Below are 19,463 nucleotides of genomic sequence, written 5' to 3' on the forward strand. Positions count from 1 at the left end.
TTTTTTTTTTTTTTTTTTTTTTTTAATCTCATTCAATATTTTTAACTCAAAATTCAGCAATTAATTCATTTCAGTGCATACATTCAGATTCAAGCATTCACACTGCAGTTTCTTCAGAAAATGCACTTTCTAGTTATTAGTGTGAATGCTTGAAAAGCATTCACAGTATTGTTATTCGAATCTTTATTATTAGTGTGAATGCTTGAAAAGCATTCACAGTATTGTTATTCGAATCTTTATTATTATTATTATTATTATTATTATATATTCCGTACGTTTTTTGGCATCTCACTCCTTCAAAACCGCTCAACTTAGAAAAACCATTCAAACACCGTTAGATTCCTATTCTTTTGGACATGAATGCTTCTACTTTTCTCATTTTTAACATTTATATTTTTAATTTTATTCAACTTTATTTAACAAAAATTTATAATGTATTTCAATGGAGAGACCCTTCAAATCCTCATTCAACTTACGCATTTTTAAACTCTTACTACTTCCACATACATTGACATAGAGCCACCATTCAAACTTTAAAACGAAGACAAGACATTCAACTATTCAACTTGTATTTATCTTTTCAATATCTATTATACTTTTTCTTCAGTTCCAGTTTAAGTTTCATGATGTTTTTTCACCCGTTTCAGAGTTTATAATGGGTGTGTATGGGACGGAATGTTGGGGCTAGAGTGAGGCAGCTCAACTGCTAGAGTGAGAGGAGCAAAAAAATTAATCTTAAAATCTTTTTTAAAACTGCTGCTGTGTCTGCAGCGTTTGCTCTACAGGTATGATTTTACCCTCAAAACGTAGCCATCGCTGTCCTCTTTCATCCAATGTGTTTACTATTGTCCTAGGTGTTATGGTTCTTTCATAAATGTCACCAATGCACAGCCTCCTCCCTCCAACTCTTCCATAGACTCTAATGTTAAAATGGCTCAGAAGGTTCGTTTGAAAATCAGAAGAGCATGGTGTCTTTCCACTGTCACCACGTCCATATAATAAGCTCCACAGGCATGAAAACTGAGAATTAGGTAGACTAGACATTGCTGTCGCTCACGGTGAAAGAATTTCGTCAATACGACTTTTACTTTTCATTTGGGAACGATTTGTTTCGGCCTGACTTTTCTGTTCATTTTAAGCAGCAAAAGTGAGGCGCATGTCTGTGTACGTGTGTATGGAGCCATTGGGTGCGGTCACTATAGCAACCAGGCTCACACCTGCCTGCTTAACGAGCTCTGCCTGCCACTGTGCCAAGATTCATCTTAAGCACTTCTCTTTCAACTGCTGCTGTGTCCACAGTGTTACAGCCATCATTTTACCCTCAAATTGTCGCCATTATTGTTCTCTTTCCAACACCGTATCTTTCAAAGCTCAGGCATTTAAACTTTTTAAACTGTGTGGATCAAAGTGGAGGGATCACATTTGAGTCATTCAGTGATTCAAAGAATATGACCTTTTAATATTCATTCAGATGTTTTCTGACTCTAAATGTTCTTTTCTCATTTCTTAGGGTTTTCTAATTTACATTTAAAACATTTTCAGTTTTTTTCCAACTCCTTCTTCTGTGTAACCTTCAGCTTTTAGCAGTTCAGCACCTTTGTTTTCAGGTTAAATTCGTTTTTTTTTTTGTTTTTTTTTAATCTCATTCAATATTTTTAACTCAAAATTCAGCAATTAATTCATTTCAGTGCATACATTCAGATTCAAGCATTCACACTGCAGTTTCTTCAGAAAATGCACTTTCTAGTTATTATTATTATTATTATATATTCCGTACGTTTTTTGGCATCTCACTCCTTCAAAACCGCTCAACTTAGAAAAACCATTCAAACACCGTTAGATTCCTATTCTTTTGGACATGAATGCTTCTACTTTTCTCATTTTTAACATTTATATTTTTAATTTTATTCAACTTTATTTAACAAAAATTTATAATGTATTTCAATGGAGAGACCCTTCAAATTCTCATTCAACTTCCTCCTCTTTAAACTGTATCTACTTCCACATACATTGACATAGAGCCACCATTCAAACTTTAAAACGAAGACAAGACATTCAACTATTCAACTTGTATTTATCTTTTCAATATCTATTATACTTTTTCTTCAGTTCCAGTTTAAGTTTCATGATGTTTTTTCACCCGTTTCAGAGTTTATAATGGGTGTGTATGGGACGGAATGTTGGGGCTAGAGTGAGGCAGCTCAACTGCTAGAGTGAGAGGAGCAAAAAAATTAATCTTAAAATCTTTTTTAAAACTGCTGCTGTGTCTGCAGCGTTTGCTCTACAGGTATGATTTTACCCTCAAAACGTAGCCATCGCTGTCCTCTTTCATCCAATGTGTTTACTATTGTCCTAGGTGTTATGGTTCTTTCATAAATGTCACCAATGCACAGCCTCCTCCCTCCAACTCTTCCATAGACTCTAATGTTAAAATGGCTCAGAAGGTTCGTTTGAAAATCAGAAGAGCATGGTGTCTTTCCACTGTCACCACGTCCATATAATAAGCTCCACAGGCATGAAAACTGAGAATTAGGTAGACTAGACATTGCTGTCGCTCACGGTGAAAGAATTTCGTCAATACGACTTTTACTTTTCATTTGGGAACGATTTGTTTCGGCCTGACTTTTCTGTTCATTTTAAGCAGCAAAAGTGAGGCGCATGTCTGTGTACGTGTGTATGGAGCCATTGGGTGCGGTCACTATAGCAACCAGGTTCACACCTGCCTGCTTAACGAGCTCTGCCTGCCACTGTGCCAAGATTCATCTTAAACACTTCTCTTTCAACTGCTGCTGTGTCCACAGTGTTACAGCCATCATTTTACCCTCAAATTGTCGCCATTATTGTTCTCTTTCCAACACCGTATCTTTCAAAGCTCAGGCATTTAAACTTTTTAAACTGTGTGGATCAAAGTGGAGGGATCACATTTGAGTCATTCAGTGATTCAAAGAATATGACCTTTTAATATTCATTCAGATGTTTTCTGACTCTAAATGTTCTTTTCTCATTTCTTAGGTTTTTCTAATTTACAATTAAAACATTTTCAGCTTTTTTCCAACTTCTTCTTCTGTGTAACCTTCAGCTTTTAGCAGTTCAGCACTGTTGTTTTCAGGTTAAATTCAGGTTGTTTTTTTTGTTTTTTTTATCTCATTCAAATTTTTTAACTCAAAATTCAGCAATTAATTCATTTCAGTCCATACATTCAGATTCAAGCATTCACACTGCAGTTTCTTCAGAAAATGCACTTTCTAGTTAGTGTGAATGCTTGAAAAGCATTCACAGTATTGTTATTCGAATCTTTATTCTATTTTATTATTATCTATTCCGTACGTTTTTTGTAATCTATCTCCTTCAAAACCGTTCAACTTAGAAAAACCATTCAAACACCATTAGATTCCTATTCTTTTGGACATGACTGCTTCTACTTTTCTCATTTTTAACATTTATATTTTTAATTTTATTCAACTTTATTCAACAAAAATTTCCCATGTATTTCAATGGGGAGACCCTTCAAATTCTCATTCAACTTACTCATTTTTAAACTCCTACTACTTCCACATACGTTGACATAGAGCCACCATTCAAACTTTAAAACGAAGACAAGACATTCAACTATTCAACTTGTATTTATCTTTTCAATATCTATTATACTTTTTCTTCAGTTCCAGTTTAAGTTTCATGATGTTTTTTCACCCGTTTCAGAGTTTATAATGGGTGTGTATGGGACGGAATGTTGGGGCTAGAGTGAGGCAGCTCAACTGCTAGAGTGAGAGGAGCAAAAAAATTAATCTTAAAATCTTTTTTTAAAACTGCTGCTGTGTCTGCAGCGTTTGCTCTACAGGTATGATTTTACCCTCAAAACGTAGCCATGGCTGTCCTCTTTCATCCAATGTGTTTACTATTGTCCTAGGTGTTATGGTTCTTTCATAAATGTCACCAATGCACAGCCTCCTCCCTCCAACTCTTCCATAGACTCTAATGTTAAAATGTCTCAGAAGGTTCGTTTGAAAATCAGAAGAGCATGGTGTCTTTCCACTGTCACCACGTCCATATAATAAGCTCCACAGGCATGAAAACTGAGAATTCAGTAGACTAGACATTGCTGTCGCTCACGGTGAAAGAATTTTGTCAATACGACTTTTACTTTTCATTTGGGAGCGATTTGTTTCGGCCTGACTTTTCTGTTCATTTTAAGCAGCAAAAGTAAGGTGCATGTCTGTGTGCGTGTGTATGGAGCCATTGGGTGCGGTCACTATAGCAACCAGGCTCACACCTGCCTGCTTAACGAGCTCTCTCTCTCACTCTGCCAAGATTCATCTTAAACACTTCTCTTTCAACTGCTGCTGTGTCCACAGTGTTAAAGCCATCATTTTACCCTCAAAACGTCGCCATCGTTGTTCTTTTTCCAACATCTTGTCTTTCAAAGCTCAGAGATGTAAACTTTTTAAACTGTGTGGGTCCAAGTGGAGGGATCACATTTGAGTCATTCAGTGATTCAAAGAATATGACCTTTTAATATTCTTTCAGATGTTTTCTGACTCTAAATGTTCTTTTCTCATTTCTTAGGGTTTTCTAATTTACATTTAAAACATTTTCAGTTTTTTTCCAACTCCTTCTTCTGTGTAACCTTCAGCTTTTAGCAGTTCAGCACCTTTGTTTTCAGGTTAAATTCGGGTTTTTTTTGTTTTTTCTTTTTTTAATCTCATTCAATATTTTTAACTCAAAATTCAGCAATTAATTCATTTCAGTGCATACATTCAGATTCAAGCATTCACACTGCAGTTTCTTCAGAAAATGCACTTTCTAGTTAGTGTGAATGCTTGAAAAGCATTCACAGTATTGTTATTCGAATCTTTATTAGTGTGAATGCTTGAAAAGCATTCACAGTATTGTTCTTCTAATCTTTATTCTATTTTATTCTGTATTCCGTACGTTTTTTGTACTCCTACTCCTTCAAAACCGTTCAACTTAGAAAAACCATTCAAACACCATTAGATTCCTCTTCTTTTGGACATGACTGCTTCTATTTTTCTCATTTTTAACATTTATATTTTTAATTTTATTCAACTTTATTCAACAAAAATTTCCCAAAATTTCCCATGTATTTCAATGGGGAGACCCTTCAAATCCTCATTCAACTTACTCATTTTTAAACTCTTACTACTTCCACATACATTGACATAGAGCCACCATTCAAACTTTAAAACGAAGACAAGACATTCAACTATTCAACTTGTATTTATCTTTTCAATATCTATTATACTTTTTCTTCAGTTCCAGTTTAAGTTTCATGATGTTTTTTCACCCGTTTCAGAGTTTATAATGGGTGTGTATGGGACGGAATGTTGGGGCTAGAGTGAGACAGCTCAACTGCTAGAGTGAGAGGAGCAAAAAAATTAATCTTAAAATCTTTTTTAAAACTGCTGCTGTGTCCACAGCGTTTGCTCTACAGGTATGATTTTACCCTCAAAACGTAGCCATGGCTGTCCTCTTTCATCCAATGTGTTTACTATTGTACTAGGTGTTATGGTTCTTTCATAAATGCCACCAATGCACAGCCTCCTCCCTCCAACTCTTCCATAGACTCTAATGTTAAAATGGCTCAGAAGGTTCGTTTGAAAATCAGAAGAGCATGGTGTCTTTCCACTGTCACCACGTCCATATAATAAGCTCCACAGGCATGAAAACTGAGAATTAGGTAGACTAGACATTGCTGTCGCTCACGGTGAAAGAATTTTGTCAATACGACTTTTACTTTTCATTTGGGAGCGATTTGTTTCGGCCTGACTTTTCTGTTCATTTTAAGCAGCAAAAGTAAGGTGCATGTCTGTGTGCGTGTGTATGGAGCCCTTGGGTGCGGTCACTATAGCAACCAGGCTCACACCTGCCTGCTTAACGAGCTCTCTCTCTCACTCTGCCAAGATTCATCTTAAACACTTCTCTTTCAACTGCTGCTGTGTCCACAGTGTTAAAGCCATCATTTTACCCTCAAAACGTCGCCATCGTTGTTCTTTTTCCAACATCTTGTCTTTCAAAGCTCAGAGATGTAAACTTTTTAAACTGTGTGGGTCCAAGTGGAGGGATCACATTTGAGTCATTCAGTGATTCAAAGAATATGACCTTTTAATATTCTTTCAGATGTTTTCTGACTCTAAATGTTCTTTTCTCATTTCTTAGGGTTTTCTAATTTACATTTAAAACATTTTCAGTTTTTTTCCAACTCCTTCTTCTGTGTAACCTTCAGCTTTTAGCAGTTCAGCACCTTTGTTTTCAGGTTAAATTCGTTTTTTTTTTGTTTTTTTTTAATCTCATTCAATATTTTTAACTCAAAATTCAGCAATTAATTCATTTCAGTGCATACATTCAGATTCAAGCATTCACACTGCAGTTTCTTCAGAAAATGCACTTTCTAGTTATTAGTGTGAATGCTTGAAAAGCATTCACAGTATTGTTATTCGAATCTTTATTATTATTATTAGTGTGAATGCTTGAAAAGCATTCACAGTATTGTTATTCGAATCTTTATTATTATTCTATTTTATTATTATTATCTATTCCGTACGTTTTTTGAAAGCCTACTCCTTCAAAACCGTTCAACTTAGAAAAACCATTCAAACACCGTTAGATTCCTATTCTTTTGGACAACACTGCTTCTATTTTTCATATTTTTAACATTTATATTTTTAATTTTATTCAACTTTATTCAACAAAAATTTATAATGTATTTCAATGGGGAGACCCTTCAAATCCTCATTCAACTTACTCATTTTTAAACTCTTACTACTTCCACATACATTGACATAGAGCCACCATTCAAACTTTAAAACGAAGACAAGACATTCAACTATTGAACTTGTATTTATCTTTTCAATATCTATTATACTTTTTCTTCAGTTCCAGTTTAAGTTTCATGATGTTTTTTCACCCGTTTCAGAGTTTATAATGGGTGTGTATGGGACGGAATGTTGGGGCTAGAGTGAGAGAGCTCAACTGCTAGAGTGAGAGGAGCAAAAAAATTTATCTTAAAATATTTTTTAAAACTGCTGCTGTGTCCACAGCGTTTGCTCTACAGCCACCATTTTACCCTCAAAACGTAGCCATCGCTGTCCTCTTTCATCCAATGTGTTTACTATTGTCCTAGGTGTTATGGTTCTTTCATAAATGTCACCAATGCACAGCCTCCTCCCTCCAACTCTTCCATAGACTCTAATGTTAAAATGGCTCAGAAGGTTCGTTTGAAAATCAGAAGAGCATGGTGTCTTTCCACTGTCACCACGTCCATATAATAAACTCCACAGGCATGAAAACTGAGAATTCAGTAGACTAGACATTGCTGTCGCTCACGGTGAAAGAATTTTGTCAATACGACTTGTACTTTTCATATGGGAACGATTTGTTTCGGCCTGACTTTTCTGTTCATTTTAAGCAGCAAAAGTGAGGCGCATGTCTGTGTACGTGTGTATGGAGCCATTGGGTGCGGTCACTATAGCAACCAGGCTCACACCTGCCTGCTTAACGAGCTCTCTCTCTCACTCTGCCAAGATTCAACTTAAACACTTCTCTTTCAACTGCTGCTGTCTCCACAGTGTTACAGCCATCATTTTATCCTCAAAACGTCGCCATCGTTGTTCTCTTTCCAACATCTTGTCTTTCAAAGCTCAGAGATGTAAACTTTTTAAACTGTGTGGATCCAAGTGGAGGGATCACATTTTAGTCATTCAGTGATTCAAAGAATATGACCTTTTAATATTCTTTCAGATGTTTTCTGACTCTAAATGTTCTTTTCTCATTTCTTAGGTTTTTCTAATTTACAATTAAAACATTTTCAGCTTTTTTCCAACTTCTTCTTCTGTGTAACCTTCAGCAGTTCAGCACTTTTGTTTTCAGGTTAAATTCAGGTTGTTTTTTTTTTATCTCATTCAAAATTTTTAACTCAAAATTCAGCAATTAATTCATTTCAGTCCATACATTCAGATTCAAGCATTCACACTGCAGTTTCTTCAGAAAATGCACTTTCTAGTTATATTTTATTATTCTTCCGTACGTTTTTTGTAATCCTACTCCTTCAAAACCGTTCAACTTAGAAAAACCATTCAAACACCGTTAGATTCCTATTCTTTTGGACAACACTGCTTCTATTTTTCATATTTTTAACATTTATATTTTTAATTTTATTCAACTTTATTCAAGAAAAATTTATAATGTATTTCAATGGGGAGACCCTTCAAATCCTCATTCAACTTACTCATTTTTAAACTCTTACTACTTCCACATACATTGACATAGAGCCACCATTCAAACTTTAAAACGAAGACAAGACATTCAACTATTCAACTTGTATTTATCTTTTCAATATCTATTATACTTTTTCTTCAGTTCCAGTTTAAGTTTCATGATGTTTTTTCACCCGTTTCAGAGTTTATAATGGGTGTGTATGGGACGGAATGTTGGGGCTAGAGTGAGGCAGCTCAACTGCTAGAGTGAGAGGAGCAAAAAAATTAATCTTAAAATATTTTTTAAAACTGCTGCTGTGTCCGCAGCGTTTGCTCTACAGGTATGATTTTACCCTCAAAACGTAGCCATGGCTGTCCTCTTTCATCCAATGTGTTTACTATTGTACTAGGTGTTATGGTTCTTTCATAAATGTCACCAATGCACAGCCTCCTCCCTCCAACTCTTCCATAGACTCTAATGTTAAAATGGCTCAGAAGGTTCGTTTGAAAATCAGAAGAGCATGGTGTCTTTCCACTGTCACCACGTCCATATAATAAGCTCCACAGGCATGAAAACTGAGAATTAGGTAGACTAGACATTGCTGTCGCTCACGGTGAAAGAATTTTGTCAATACGACCTATACTTTTCATTTGGGAGCGATTTGTTTCGGCCTGACTTTTCTGTTCATTTTAAGCAGCAAAAGTGAGGCGCATGTCTGTGTACGTGTGTATGGAGCCATTGGGTGCGGTCACTATAGCAACCAGGCTCACACCTGCCTGCTTAACGAGCTCTGCCTGCCACTGTACCAAGATTCATCTTAAGCACTTCTCTTTCAACTGCTGCTGTGTCCACAGTGTTACAGCCATCATTTTACCCTCAAATTGTCGCCATTATTGTTCTCTTTCCAACACCGTATCTTTGAAAGCTCAGGCATTTAAACTTTTTAAACTGTGTGGATCAAAGTGGAGGGATCACATTTTAGTCATTCAGTGATTCAAAGAATATGACCTTTTAATATTCATTCAGATGTTTTCTGACTCTAAATGTTCTTTTCTCATTTCTTAGGGTTTTCTAATTTACATTTAAAACATTTACAGTTTTTTTCCAACTTCTTCTTCTGTGTAACCTTCAGCTTTTAGCAGTTCAGCACCTTTGTTTTCAGGTTAAATTCGGGTTTTTTTTTTGTTTTGTTTTTTATCTCATTCAATATTTTTAACTCAAAATTCAGCAATTAATTCATTTCAGTGCATACATTCAGATTCAAGCATTCACACTGCAGTTTCTTCAGAAAATGCACTTTCTAGTTATTATTATTATTATATTTTATCTATTCCGTACGTTTTTTGTAAGCCTACTCCTTCAAAACCGTTCAACTTAGAAAAACCATTCAAACACCGTTAGATTCCTATTCTTTTGGACAACACTGCTTCTATTTTTCATATTTTTAACATTTATATTTTTAATTTTATTCAACTTTATTCAACAAAAATTTATAATGTATTTCAATGGGGAGACCCTTCAAATCCTCATTCAACTTACTCATTTTTAAACTCTTACTACTTCCACATACATTGACATAGAGCCACCATTCAAACTTTAAAACGAAGACAAGACATTCAACTATTCAACTTGTATTTATCTTTTCAATATCTATTATACTTTTTCTTCAGTTCCAGTTTAAGTTTCATGATGTTTTTTCACCCGTTTCAGAGTTTATAATGGGTGTGTATGGGACGGAATGTTGGGGCTAGAGTGAGGCAGCTCAACTGCTAGAGTGAGAGGAGCAAAAAAATTAATCTTAAAATCTTTTTTAAAACTGCTGCTGTGTCCGCAGCGTTTGCTCTACAGGTATGATTTTACCCTCAAAACGTAGCCATGGCTGTCCTCTTTCATCCAATGTGTTTACTATTGTACTAGGTGTTATGGTTCTTTCATAAATGTCACCAATGCACAGCCTCCTCCCTCCAACTCTTCCATAGACTCTAATGTTAAAATGGCTCAGAAGATTCGTTTGAAAATCAGAAGAGCATGGTGTCTTTCCACTGTCACCACGTCCATATAATAAGCTCCACAGGCATGAAAACTGAGAATTAGGTAGACTAGACATTGCTGTCGCTCACGGTGAAAGAATTTTGTCAATACGACTTTTACTTTTCATTTGGGAGCGATTTGTTTCGGCCTGACTTTTCTGTTCATTTTAAGCAGCAAAAGTGAGGCGCATGTCTGTGTACGTGTGTATGGAGCCATTGGGTGCGGTCACTATAGCAACCAGGCTCACACCTGCCTGCTTAACGAGCTCTGCCTGCCACTGTACCAAGATTCATCTTAAGCACTTCTCTTTCAACTGCTGCTGTGTCCACAGTGTTACAGCCATCATTTTACCCTCAAATTGTCGCCATTATTGTTCTCTTTCCAACACCGTATCTTTCAAAGCTCAGGCATTTAAACTTTTTAAACTGTGTGGATCAAAGTGGAGGGATCACATTTGAGTCATTCAGTGATTCAAAGAATATGACCTTTTAATATTCATTCAGATGTTTTCTGACTCTAAATGTTCTTTTCTCATTTCTTAGGGTTTTCTAATTTACATTTAAAACATTTTCAGTTTTTTTCCAACTCCTTCTTCTGTGTAACCTTCAGCTTTTAGCAGTTCAGCACTTTTGTTTTCAGGTTAAATTTGGTTGTTTTTTTTTTGTTTTTTTTTTATTTCATTCAATATTTTTAACTCAAAATTCAGCAATTAATTCATTTCAGTGCATACATTCAGATTCAAGCATTCACACTGCAGTTTCTTCAGAAAATGCACTTTCTAGTTATTATATTTTATCTATTCCGTACGTTTTTTGTACTCCTACTCCTTCAAAACCGTTCAACTTAGAAAAACCATTCAAACACCGTTAGATTCCTATTCTTTTGGACAACACTGCTTCTACTTTTCTCATTTTTAACATTTATATTTTTAATTTTATTCAACTTTATTCAACAAAAATTTCCCATGTATTTCAATGGGGAGACCCTTCAAATTCTCATTCAACTTACTCATTTTTAAACTCCTACTACTTCCACATACGTTGACATAGAGCCACCATTCAAACTTTAAAACGAAGACAAGACATTCAACTATTGAACTTGTATTTATCTTTTCAATATCTATTATACTTTTTCTTCAGTTCCAGTTTAAGTTTCATGATGTTTTTTCACCCGTTTCAGAGTTTATAATGGGTGTGTATGGGACGGAATGTTGGGGCTAGAGTGAGGCAGCTCAACTGCTAGAGTGAGAGGAGCAAAAAAATTAATCTTAAAATCTTTTTTAAAACTGCTGCTGTGTCCGCAGCGTTTGCTCTACAGGTATGATTTTACCCTCAAAACGTAGCCATCGCTGTCCTCTTTCATCCAATGTGTTTACTATTGTCCTAGGTGTTATGGTTCTTTCGTAAATGTCACCAATGCACAGCCTCCTCCCTCCAACTCTTCCATAGACTCTAATGTTAAAATGGCTCAGAAGGTTCGTTTGAAAATCAGAAGAGCATTGGGTCTTTCCACTGTCACCACGTCCATATAATAAACTCCACAGACATGAAAACTGAGAATTAGGTAGACTAGAAGCTGCTGTCGCTCACGGTGAAAGAATTTTGTCAATACGACTTTTACTTTTCATTTGGGAACGATTTGTTTCGGCCTGACTTTTCTGTTCATTTTAAGCAGCAAAAGTGAGGCGCATGTCTGTGTACGTGTGTATGGAGCCATTGGGTGCGGTCACTATAGCAACCAGGCTCACACCTGCCTGCTTAACGAGCTCTCTCTCTCACTCTGCCAAGATTCATCTTAAGCACTTCTCTTTCAACTGCTGCTGTGTCCACAGTGTTACAGCCATCATTTTACCCTCAAATTGTCGCCATTATTGTTCTCTTTCCAACACCGTATCTTTCAAAGCTCAGGCATTTAAACTTTTTAAACTGTGTGGATCAAAGTGGAGGGATCACATTTGAGTCATTCAGTGATTCAAAGAATATGACCTTTTAATATTCATTCAGATGTTTTCTGACTCTAAATGTTCTTTTCTCATTTCTTAGGGTTTTCTAATTTACATTTAAAACATTTTCAGTTTTTTTCCAACTCCTTCTTCTGTGTAACCTTCAGCTTTTAGCAGTTCAGCACTTTTGTTTTCAGGTTAAATTCATTTTTTTTTTTTTGTTTTTTTTTTAATCTCATTCAATATTTTTAACTCAAAATTCAGCAATTAATTCATTTCAGTGCATACATTCAGATTCAAGCATTCACACTGCAGTTTCTTCAGAAAATGCACTTTCTAGTTATTATTATTAGTGTGAATGCTTGAAAAGCATTCACAGTATTGTTCTTCTAATCTTTATTCTATTTTTTTATTAGTGTGAATGCTTGAAAAGCATTCACAGTATTGTTATTCGAATCTTTATTCTATTTTATTCTGTATTCCGTACGTTTTTTGTACTCCTACTCCTTCAAAACCGTTCAACTTAGAAAAACCATTCAAACACCATTAGATTCCTCTTCTTTTGGACATGACTGCTTCTATTTTTCTCATTTTTAACATTTATATTTTTAATTTTATTCAACTTTATTCAACAAAAATTTCCCAAAATTTCCCATGTATTTCAATGGGGAGACCCTTCAAATCCTCATTCAACTTACTCATTTTTAAACTCTTACTACTTCCACATACATTGACATAGAGCCACCATTCAAACTTTAAAACGAAGACAAGACATTCAACTATTCAACTTGTATTTATCTTTTCAATATCTATTATACTTTTTCTTCAGTTCCAGTTTAAGTTTCATGATGTTTTTTCACCCGTTTCAGAGTTTATAATGGGTGTGTATGGGACGGAATGTTGGGGCTAGAGTGAGGCAGCTCAACTGCTAGAGTGAGAGGAGCAAAAAAATTAATCTTAAAATCTTTTTTAAAACTGCTGCTGTGTCCGCAGCGTTTGCTCTACAGGTATGATTTTACCCTCAAAACGTAGCCATGGCTGTCCTCTTTCATCCAATGTGTTTACTATTGTCCTAGGTGTTATGGTTCTTTCATAAATGTCACCAATGCACAGCCTCCTCCCTCCAACTCTTCCATAGACTCTAATGTTAAAATGGCTCAGAAGGTTCGTTTGAAAATCAGAAGAGCATGGTGTCTTTACACTGTCACCACGTCCATATAATAAGCTCCACAGGCATGAAAACTGAGAATTAGGTAGACTAGACATGGCTGTCGCTCACGGTGAAAGAATTTTGTCAATACGACTTTTACTTTTCATTTGGGAACGATTTGTTTCGGCCTGACTTTTCTGTTCATTTTAAGCAGCAAAAGTGAGGTGCATGTCTGTGTACGTGTGTATGGAGCCATTGGGTGCGGTCACTATAGCAACCAGGCTCACACCTGCCTGCTTAACGAGCTCTCTCTGCCACTCTGCCAAGATTCATCTTAAACACTTCTCTTTCAACTGCTGCTGTGTCCACAGTGTTAAAGCCATCATTTTACCCTCAAAACGTCGCCATCGTTGTTCTCTTTCCAACATCTTGTCTTTCAAAGCTCAGACATTTAAACTTTTTAAACTGTGTGGATCCAAGTGGAGGGATCACATTTTAGTCATTCAGTGATTCAAAGAATATGACCTTTTAATATTCTTTCAGATGTTTTCTGACTCTAAATGTTCTTTTCTCATTTCTTAGGTTTTTCTAATTTGCAATTAAAACATTTTCAGCTTTTTTCCAACTTCTTCTTCTGTGTAACCTTCAGCTTTTAGCAGTTCAGCACTTTTGTTTTCAGGTTAAATTTGTTTTTTTTTTGTTTTTTTTTAATCTCATTCAATATTTTTAACTCAAAATTCAGTAATTAATTCATTTCAGTGCATACATTCAGATTCAAGCATTCACACTGCAGTTTCTTCAGAAAATGCACTTTCTAGTTTATTAGTGTGAATGCTTGAAAAGCATTCACAGTATTGTTCTTCTAATCTTTATTCTATTTTATTAGTGTGAATGCTTGAAAAGCATTCACAGTATTGTTGTTGTAATCTTTATTATTATTATTATTATTATATTTTATTCTGTATTCCGTACGTTTTTTGTAATCCTACTCCTTCAAAACCGTTCAACTTAGAAAAACCATTCCAACACCGTTAGATTCCTATTCTTTTGGACAACACTGCTTCCATTTTTCATATTTTTAACATTTATATTTTTAATTTTATTCAACTTTATTCAACAAAAATTTATAATGTATTTCAATGGGGAGACCCTTCAAATCCTCATTCAACTTACTCATTTTTAAACTCTTACTACTTCCACATACATTGACATAGAGCCACCATTCAAACTTTAAAACGAAGACAAGACATTCAACTATTCAACTTGCATTTATCTTTTCAATATCTATTATACTTTTTCTTCAGTTCCAGTTTAAGTTTCATGATGTTTTTTCACCCGTTTCAGAGTTTATAATGGGTGTGTATGGGACGGAATGTTGGGGCTAGAGTGAGGCAGCTCAACTGCTAGAGTGAGAGGAGCAAAAAAAATAATCTTAAAATCTTTTTTAAAACTGCTGCTGTGTCCGCAGCGTTTGCTCTACAGGTATGATTTTACCCTCAAAACGTAGCCATGGCTGTCCTCTTTCATCCAATGTGTTTACTATTGTACTAGGTGTTATGGTTCTTTCATAAATGTCACCAATGCACAGCCTCCTCCCTCCAACTCTTCCATAGACTCTAATGTTAAAATGGCTCAGAAGGTTCGTTTGAAAATCAGAAGAGCATGGTGTCTTTCCACTGTCACCACGTCCATATAATAAACTCCACAGACATGAAAACTGAGAATTTGGTAGACTAGACATTGCTGTCGCTCACGGTGAAAGAATTTTGTCAATACGACTTTTACTTTTCATTTGGGAACGATTTGTTTCGGCCTGACTTTTCTGTTCATTTTAAGCAGCAAAAGTGAGGTGCATGTCTGTGTCCGTGTGTATGGAGCCATTGGGTGCGGTCACTATAGCAACCAGGCTCACACCTGCCTGCTTAACGAGCTCTCTCTGCCACTCTGCCAAGATTCATCTTAAACACTTCTCTTTCAACTGCTGCTGTGTCCACAGTGTTAAAGCCATCATTTTACCCTCAAAACGTCGCCATCGTTGTTCTTTTTCCAACATCTTGTCTTTCAAAGCTCAGAGATGTAAACTTTTTAAACTGTGTGGGTCCAAGTGGAGGGATCACATTTTAGTCATTCAGTGATTCAAAGAATATGACCTTTTAATATTCTTTCAGATGTTTTCTGACTCTAAATGTTCTTTTCTCATTTCTTAGGTTTTTCTAATTTACAATTAAAACATTTTCAGCTTTTTTCCAACTTCTTCTTCTATGTTAAACGTCAGCTTTTAGCACTTCAGCACTTTTGTTTTCAGGTTAAATTCAGGGGTTTTTTTTTTATCTCATTCAAAATTTTTAACTTAAATTCAGTAATTATTTCATTTCAATGCATACATTCAGATTCAAGCATTCACACTGCAGTTTCTTCAGAAAATGCACTTTCTAGTTTATTATTATTCTGTATTCCGTACGTTTTTTGTAATCTATCTCCTTCAAAACCGTTCAACTTAGAAAAACCATTCAAACACCGTTAGATTCCTATTCTTTTGGACAACACTGCTTCTATTTTTCTCATTTTTAACATTTATATTTTTTATTTTATTCAACTTTATTCAACAAAAATTTATAATGTATTTCAATGGGGAGACCCTTCAAATTCTCATTCAAATTCCTCCTCTTTAAACTGTATCTACTTCCACATACATTGACATAGAGCCACCATTCAAACTTTAAAACGAAGACAAGACATTCAACTATTCAACTTGTATTTATCTTTTCAATATCTATTATACTTTTTCTTCAGTTCCAGTTTAAGTTTCATGATGTTTTTTCACCCGTTTCAGAGTTTATAATGGGTGTGTATGGGACGGAATGTTGGGGCTAGAGTGAGAGAGCTCAACTGCTAGAGTGAGAGGAGCAAAAAAATTAATCTTAAAATCTTTTTTAAAACTGCTGCTGTGTCCACAGCGTTTGCTCTACAGGTATGATTTTACCCTCAAAACGTAGCCATGGCTGTCCTCTTTCATCCAATGTGTTTACTATTGTACTAGGTGTTATGGTTCTTTCATAAATGTCACCAATGCACAGCCTCCTCCCTCCAACTCTTCCATAGACTCTAATGTTAAAATGGCTCAGAAGGTTCGTTTGAAAATCAGAAGAGCATGGTGTCTTTACACTGTCACCACGTCCATATAATAAACTCCACAGGCATGAAAACTGAGAATTTGGTAGACTAGACATGGCTGTCGCTCACGGTGAAAGAATTTTGTCAATACGACTTTTACTTTTCATTTGGGAACGATTTGTTTCGGCCTGACTTTTCTGTTCATTTTAAGCAGCAAAAGTGAGGCGCATGTCTGTGTACGTGTGTATGGAGCCATTGGGTGCGGTCACTATAGCAACCAGGCTCACACCTGCCTGCTTAACGAGCTCTGCCTGCCACTGTACCAAGATTCATCTTAAGCACTTCTCTTTCAACTGCTGCTGTGTCCACAGTGTTACAGCCATCATTTTACCCTCAAAACGTCGCCATCGTTGTTCTTTTTCCAACATCTTGTCTTTCAAAGCTCAGAGATGTAAACTTTTTAAACTGTGTGGGTCCAAGTGGAGGGATCACATTTTAGTCATTCAGTGATTCAAAGAATATGACCTTTTAATATTCTTTCAGATGTTTTCTGACTCTAAATGTTCTTTTCTCATTTCTTAGGGTTTTCTAATTTACATTTAAAACATTTTCAGTTTTTTTCCAACTCCTCCTTCTGTGTAACCTTCAGCTTTTAGCAGTTCAGCACCTTTGTTTTCAGGTTAAATTCGGGGTTTTTTGGGTTTTTTTTAATCTCATTCAATATTTTTAACTCAAAATTCAGCAATTAATTCATTTCAGTGCATACATTCAGATTCAAGCATTCACACTGCAGTTTCTTCAGAAAATGCACTTTCTAGTTATTATTCTGTATTCCGTACGTTTTTTGTAATCTATCTCCTTCAAAACCGTTCAACTTAGAAAAACCATTCAAACACCGTTAGATTCCTATTCTTTTGGACAACACTGCTTCTATTTTTCTCATTTTTAACATTTATATTTTTTATTTTATTCAACTTTATTCAACAAAAATTTATAATGTATTTCAATGGGGAGACCCTTCAAATTCTCATTCAAATTCCTCCTCTTTAAACTGTATCTACTTCCACATACATTGACATAGAGCCACCATTCCAACTTTAAAACGAAGACAAGACATTCAACTATTGAACTTGTATTTATCTTTTCAATATCTATTATACTTTTTCTTCAGTTCCAGTTTAAGTTTCATGATGTTTTTTCACCCGTTTCAGAGTTTATAATGGGTGTGTATGGGACGGAATGTTGGGGCTAGAGTGAGAGAGCTCAACTGCTAGAGTGAGAGGAGCAAAAAAATTAATCTTAAAATCTTTTTTAAAACTGCTGCTGTGTCCACAGCGTTTGCTCTACAGCCGCCATTTTACCCTCAAAACGTAGCCATCGCTGTCCTCTTTCATCCAATGTGTTTACTATTGTCCTAGGTGTTATGGTTCTTTCATAAATGTCACCAATGCACAGCCTCCTCCCTCCAACTCTTCCATAGACTCTAATGTTAAAATGGCTCAGAAGGTTCGTTTGAAAATCAGAAGAGCATGGTGTCTTTCCACTGTCACCACGTCCATATAATAAGCTCCACAGGCATGAAAACTGAGAATTAGGTAGACTAGACATTGCTGTCGCTCACGGTGAAAGAATTTTGTCAATACGACTTTTACTTTTCATTTGGGAGCGATTTGTTTCGGCCTGACTTTTCTGTTCATTTTAAGCAGCAAAAGTGAGGCGCATGTCTGTGTACGTGTGTATGGAGCCCTTGGGTGCGGTCACTATAGCAACCAGGCTCACACCTGCCTGCTTAACGAGCTCTGCCTGCCACTGTACCAAGATTCATCTTAAACACTTCTCTTTCAACTGCTGCTGTGTCCACAGTGTTACAGCCATCATTTTACCCTCAAATTGTCGCCATTATTGTTCTCTTTCCAACACCGTATATTTCAAAGCTCAGGCATTTAAACTTTTTAAACTGTGTGGATCAAAGTGGAGGGATCACATTTGAGTCATTCAGTGATTCAAAGAATATGACTTTTTAATATTCATTCAGATGTTTTCTGACTCTAAATGTTCTTTTCTCATTTCTTAGGGTTTTCTAATTTACATTTAAAACATTTTCAGTTTTTTTCCCAACTCCTTCTTCTGTGTAACCTTCAGCTTTTAGCAGTTCAGCACCTTTGTTTTCAGGTTAAATTCGGGTTTTTTTTCGGTTTTTTTAATCTCATTCAATATTTTTAACTCAAAATTCAGCAATTAATTCATTTCAGTGCATACATTCAGATTCAAGCATTCACACTGCAGTTTCTTCAGAAAATGCACTTTCTAGTTAGTGTGAATGCTTGAAAAGCATTCACAGTATTGTTCTTCTAATCTTTATTCTATTTTATTATTATTCTGTATTCCGTACGTTTTTTGTAATCTATCTCCTTCAAAACCGTTCAACTTAGAAAAACCATTCAAACACCGTTAGATTCCTATTCTTTTGGACAACATTGCTTCTATTTTTCTCATTTTTAACATTTATATTTTTAATTTTATTCAACTTTTTTCAACAAAAATTTATAATGTATTTCAATGGGGAGACCCTTCAAATTCTCATTCAACTTCCTCCTCTTTAAACTGTATCTACTTCCACATACATTGACATAGAGCCACCATTCAAACTTTAAAACGAAGACAAGACATTCAACTATTCAACTTGTATTTATCTTTTCAATATCTATTATACTTTTTCTTCAGTTCCAGTTTAAGTTTCATGATGTTTTTTCACCCGTTTCAAAGTTTATAATGGGTGTGTATGGGACGGAATGTTGGGGCTAGAGTGAGGCAGCTCAACTGCTAGAGTGAGAGGAGCAAAAAAATTAATCTTAAAATCTTTTTTAAAACTGCTGCTGTGTCCGCAGCGTTTGCTCTACAGGTATGATTTTACCCTCAAAACGTAGCCATGGCTGTCCTCTTTCATCCAATGTGTTTACTATTGTCCTAGGTGTTATGGTTCTTTCATAAATGTCACCAATGCACAGCCTCCTC

General features: G+C 35.6%; 1 long non-coding RNA gene across 1 annotated transcript in view; it reads left to right on the forward strand.

Moving 5' to 3' along the window:
* Positions 1–19,215, forward strand: part of LOC145420628 (uncharacterized) — a 58,603-nt gene extending 39,388 nt beyond the window's left edge. Inside the window, exon 2 of the long non-coding RNA XR_013901958.1 lies at positions 18,760–19,215. This is a non-coding gene — a long non-coding RNA (uncharacterized LOC145420628). The remainder of the gene's footprint in view (positions 1–18,759) is intronic.
* Positions 19,216–19,463: the final 248 nt, after the last annotated feature.

The sequence above is a fragment of the Astatotilapia calliptera genome, chromosome 1 (genome assembly GCF_964374335.1).
Source record: "Astatotilapia calliptera chromosome 1, fAstCal68.1, whole genome shotgun sequence".
In the NCBI taxonomy this organism is placed as follows: domain Eukaryota; kingdom Metazoa; phylum Chordata; class Actinopteri; order Cichliformes; family Cichlidae; genus Astatotilapia; species Astatotilapia calliptera.